We start from the raw sequence: 5719 nt of genomic DNA on the forward strand, positions 1-5719 counted from the left end.
TACAAAGTCTGCTGGAAAGATAAATTCTCCTACCTTTACTAGCAAGTCTTCCACTATGCCATGAGAAAACTTGAATGATCGGTCTGCCAGTTGCAAGGCCATTTTTGTTGGTTTGGCCTCCTCAATCTTCATTTTTCTCATCATAGCTACAGACATCAGATTTATGTTGGCTCCTAAATCACATAGAGCCTTTTCCACTATTATTTCTCCTATAATACAAGGAATCTGGAAGCTCACAGGATCCTTCAATTTCTGGGCAGTTTATGCTGAATGATAGCACTACATTCTTCGGTTAGTATCATAGTATCATTGTTCTTCCAGCTTTTCTTCTTGGTCATCAACTCCTTCAAGAACTTGGCATAGAGTGGCATTTGCTCTATTGCTTCAGCAAAGGGTATGTTAATCTGTAGTTTCTTGAAAATTTCTAAAAATCTGGAGAACTGGCTGTCATCCCCTTTCTTCCTCAATTGTTGAGGATATGGGGATTTCGAAATATATGGCATCAGCTCTTCTCCCTTTGGATGTGCATTGGAGGTGGGGACTTGAACTTCATTGTGTTCCTCTTTTCTTCCAATTGCATCTTTCTCTTGTGGTTGCTTGGAAGTCTCCTTCAATTCCTTTCCACTTCTGAGGGTGATAGCATGACACTCATCCCTCTGATTTGGTTCAATGTTACTGTGAAGGTCATGGCTGGGAGCTTGCTGAAATAGGTAACCAATTTGTGTCTCAAGTTTCTTGATGGCAGCGTCTTGATTCTGCATGTTGGATTGCACTTCCTCTCAGAACACCTTACTATCTTGGATTTCCTTGCATATGCCTTCAAGTAGAGTCTCAATCCTTGATAGTCTTTCTTCCGATGATGGAGAGTTGAGATTGGAGGGATGAGAAGGGCCATTTTGGCTTTGTATGGATGTTGAGATGTGTTGTTAGGTGAGTACTGATATGATCTCTGTGTGGGATGTTGGTGAGCTGCATTGTTGTTGGGGTTGTGGCGTCTCTGATCTTGGCCTTGGTCTTGTTGATTTCCCCACCCAAAGTTTGGGTGGTTCCTCTAGCCAGAATTATACGTTTTGGAGTATGGGTCATGGTTCTGCCTAGGTGAATTTCCAATGTAGTTGGCTTGCTCCTGACTACCCTCTGCTTCTTCATTCACTCCTTCTTGAGTTACTGCTGAAGTGGTGATTGCTGCTACTTGATTCCTCTCCATCTTCTTGGTGAGGTCAGCCAATTGCTTGGTAATCATCTTGTTTTGAGCTAGCAGTGTATCCACATTGTTTAGCTCCATCACTCCTCTAGTGTTGCCTCTTTCAGAAGCATAGAAGTAGTCATTCTCAGCTACAGTCTCAATGACATCTATGGATTCTTCAATGGTCTTCTTCTTGTTCAGAGATCCCCCGAATGAGTGGTCTACTGCCTTCTTTGATTCATAAGAAAGACCTTCATAGAAAATGTGCAGCTGCACCCATTCATTGAACATATCTGGCGGGCATCTTCTTGTCAAGTCTTTGAATCTCTCCCATGCTTCATATAGAGTCTCACCATCTTGCTGCCTGAAAGTTTGAACCTCAGCTCTCAACCTATTGATTCTTTGAGGAGGATAGAATCTCGCCAAGAATTTGTTTACCACATCTTCTCAGGTTGTTAAGCTCTCCTTCGGGAAGGATTCCAGCCATTTAAATGCCTTGTCCTTGAGTGAGAAGGGGAATAGAAGTAGTCTGTAGGTGTCAGAATGAACACCGTTAGACTTCACAGTGTCACATATCCTCAGGAAGGTGGTTAGATGTTGATTGGGATCTTCTTGAACACTTCCTCCGAATGAATAATTGTTCTGAACAAGGGTGATGAGCTGTGGCTTTAGTTCAAAGTTGTTGGCATGTATGGTTGGCTTTTGGATGCTACTTCCACAGTTTCCTGGGTTTGGATTGATGTAGGATCCTAGAACTCTTCTCTCTTGCCCAACATGATGCGCTGGACCTTCTCTGCCATGGTTGTGAGCCTCTTTTTCATGATGGTTCTCCATATTCTCATCCATGTCTAGTTCAAAGTACTCTTCCTCTTCCTCAGCACCAACTACTCTCTTCCCTCTTGCTTCCCTCCTTAATCTAAGGAAGGTCCTCTCAAGTTCAGAATCAAAGGAAGTTGAAGCCCCGCTTCTTCTACCTGTCATACAACCAACAAGGCAAAAGCAAGAAGGGTAGATGCAGATAGTATTTTTTGCAGAAATGCTGTTAGTGTGAGTGATGTAATATATCAAACAGTTAGTGGGTCAGTGGACCAAATAGTAAAAAATGATATGCAGATAGCACCACAAATGGGTGAGAGGTAAAGGGAAGGAAATAACTAAAACTGAAAGTAAATTACTCAGATGGAATTAAATCAAACAAAAGAAAAGTGCTCAATCTAGTTATCCACCAATTTAATCATTGTTGATACAAAATCAATCCCCGGCAACGGTGCCATAAACTTGATGCACGGAAACTTGTCTCTCAACAGATTTCCCTTGGCAAGTATACCGAATTATCGTCAAGTAAAAACTCACAATAGAGTGAGGTTGAATCCCACAGGGATTGATTGGTCAAGCAACTTTAATTGGAGGAATGTTCTAGTTGAGCTAAGTAGAATTTGATATGAGAATTGCAGGAAATTAAATGGCGGGAAAGTAAATGGCAAAAAATGTAAATGCTGAAAATAAAGAGCTGAATATAAATGGCGGAAAGTAAATTGCAGAATCTTAAATGGGGAATGGGGAATTTAGCATGAAAGTAAATGGCAGAAAATGTAAATGCTGGAAATAAAGAGCTGAATATAAATGACGGAAAGTAAATTGCAGAATCTTAAATGGGGAATGGGGAATTTAGCATGAAAGTAAATGGCAGAAACTAAAGAGAATGGGTAAGATCAGAAATGGGGAATTCATTGGGCTTAGGAGATATTGCATCCTCCGGATCAAGTTCATTCTCATCTCTTCCTCAATCAATGCATTCATTAATCTCCTTGGCAATCTTAAGTGATTGAATTCTAATTCCTTGGTAACTCAATCTCTCAAATCTTGATCAATAGCAAATTCCTTGGTCTAATTGCTCATGAGAAGAGATGAAGTGCGGTCACTGATTATACCACATGTATTTCCAAATCAAAGTATTGGAAGAATTATATGTCACCATATCCGCCCAAACCCCAATTTGGTCCAACATGAGAAAGCATTTCTAGCATGATCTCTTCATTCCTCTTCCAAGGTTCAGAAGAGATCCAAGTATGAATAGTTTCTTTTCCAAGACAACTATCCAATTGGATGAAGATTGAAAGCTTTCAAGTAAAATCAAGAGAAAAGACAGAAGAAGAATAATGAAAACTATTATTGATCCATCAAATTACAACAGAGCTCCCTAACCCAATGAAAGGGGTTTAGTTATTCATGGCTCTGGGAATGGAAAGCAAAGATGGAGAGTACATTCTGATGTAAAACTAGAAGTTGTAGAGAAAGTAAAATTATACAGAGAGTAGTCCTCTCAATCCAAAAGCTCCTCTCTAGTTCAAAACTACCCCTATATATACTACTCTTCTGATATTCCAGTTGGCTCTTCAAGTCTTGGATATGGGCCTTTGGATCTTGAGTTGAAGCAGTTTAGAATCTTCAGTGGGCTCAGCTTTACTTGCAGAGAAAGTGTGAAGTAGGCATGGACTTTGGCTAGGACGTTAGTGGCGTTAACGTTAAGTGAAAATGTGGGTTCGAGAACGTTAGTGACAATCACCTTTTGCACTAACGTTCCTAGCCCAAGATGAGTTACGTTAACTTCAACATTAGTGGCACTAACGTGACCACTAACGTTGCCTCTTGATCCATCGCGAGCGTTATTGGCGTTTACCTTTGCCAATAACGTTGCCCTTGGCCCCTTCTTCCCTACGTTAGAGTTCACGTTAGTGTAGCTAACGTGACTCTTAACGTGGGTATGCCTCAACTTCGAGAGCGTTAGTGACACTTACCTTTGTCACTAATGCTCCAAACACCCTTCTTCCCATGTTAGAGTTCACGTTACTTAGGTTAACGTGACTTCTAACATGGTAGTGATAGCCATCTCCAACGTTAGTGACAAAGGTGAGTGTCACTAATGTTGGCTCATCATTCCTTTCCTCCACGTTAGCTTCCACGTTAATGCAATTAACGTGGCAACTAATATGGCTAATAGAGGCTTAGTCCAACGTTAGTGACAAAGGTGAGTGTCACTAACGTTGGCTCTTCATTGCTTCTCCCACGTTAGAGTTCATGTTAATGTAGTTAACGTGACTCTTAACGTGGCTAAGTGTGCCCCTCTCCCCAACGTTAGTGGCATTCACTTTTACCACTAACGTTGGAGCTTTACTTTTATTCCACGTTAGCTTATATGTTAACGTAGTTAACGTGGACACTAACGTGGGCTATGATGGCTCACGAAAGCATTATTGGTGTTCACTTTTCTTGTTAACATTGTAAGCTAGCCTCCTTTCCACGTTAATGGTCACGTTAGTTGGACTAACGTGGCTATTAACGTGGCATCTTCCTTGCTTCTTTTGTCCTAAAATCAAGCAAATAAAGTGCATCAAAGCTAGGTTCTAACCCATGAGATCATGCATCATTCAATTTATCATTCAATTCATGCATAATTCTCATGAAATCATATAAAATTCACAATGTTTGCTTGAATCAAGATGTAAATGATTATTTACCCAAAACTTGCTTATTTCCTAAGAAAGTGCATGAAACTACCCTAAAACCATAAAGAAAAGGTCAGTGAAACTGGCCAAAATGCCCTAGCATCACGACTTTGAGTGAGGATGGGGGTGGTACATACAAAGGACTCCGATGCTTAAGTTAGACAGGTTTAATACATGTTTATGAGTTATGGGTTTGAGAAATACTTGAGTTTGATGGGGGTATTTATACGGAAGGAATGATAATATTGTTATCTTTATGTAACTTATCCACCTATAACGTAGGGTGGTTACTTCTCCTTTAATTTAGGGGTTTTTAAGATTTCATATTTGAATTATTGGGAAAATCTATAGGTGCAGTTAAGATTCTAGACCTTTTATTCCGTTCATCATGTAGGTCGAACATACAAAGAAAGGTTTTCTGGACCATTCTTTTGTAGATTGGGCTTGTCTACTTTGGACCTAGCATTATTATTCGATCAAGGTATGAACAGTGCCCCTACTCGATGCTGAGTTCATTCAAGTCAGTTTCGGGCATAAGTAGGTCGCCCTTGATTCTTCATCTTATCATAGTTCACAAGTTGGTTTTTCGATGTGATCTTATCTAAAGAGGCCAGCTGACTCAACGTGTTCTTGAATCTGTGGAAGTCGAAAACTTGATGTGATTTGGGTGGTTGTAACGTTTCCTGTTCCATAATCGTTCATGCGCTTTTCAATAATTATGCGCTATCATTTAAAGTGGGATAAAGTTACCATTTGGTCCCTATATCTGCCCCTATATATACTCGACCCTTCTTCTCCTTCTTCTTCTTCTTTTCATCTTCTCGCTTGAAAAATCCTTCATTTTCTTTCAAACTTTATTTTTCTCTGAAACTGATTCTCCCTCCCCAGGTCTTCACAAAGCCTAGTTGTTCATTTGCTACTTTATTTCGAGTTCAGCATTCCTCTTCTGCAGAGCTTCCAACCTTCTTCACTGTAGCAGGGTTCTGCTGCCACCAAGTCTCCGATTTCTATGTTGGTTCTATGTTTT

The 5719-nt window shown here is 40.3% G+C and overlaps 1 non-coding gene across 1 annotated transcript; it reads left to right on the top strand.

The window, feature by feature from the left end:
• The first annotated feature begins 1472 nt into the window (after positions 1 to 1472).
• Positions 1473 to 1579, top strand: LOC148579782 (small nucleolar RNA R71). Its single transcript, XR_015899395.1, has one exon. It is a non-coding gene; the product is annotated as a small nucleolar RNA R71 (small nucleolar RNA).
• Positions 1580 to 5719: the final 4140 nt, after the last annotated feature.

The sequence above is a fragment of the Arachis ipaensis genome, chromosome B10 (assembly GCF_059453495.1).
Source record: "Arachis ipaensis isolate K30076 ecotype BB chromosome B10, ASM5945349v1, whole genome shotgun sequence".
NCBI lineage: Eukaryota > Viridiplantae > Streptophyta > Magnoliopsida > Fabales > Fabaceae > Arachis > Arachis ipaensis.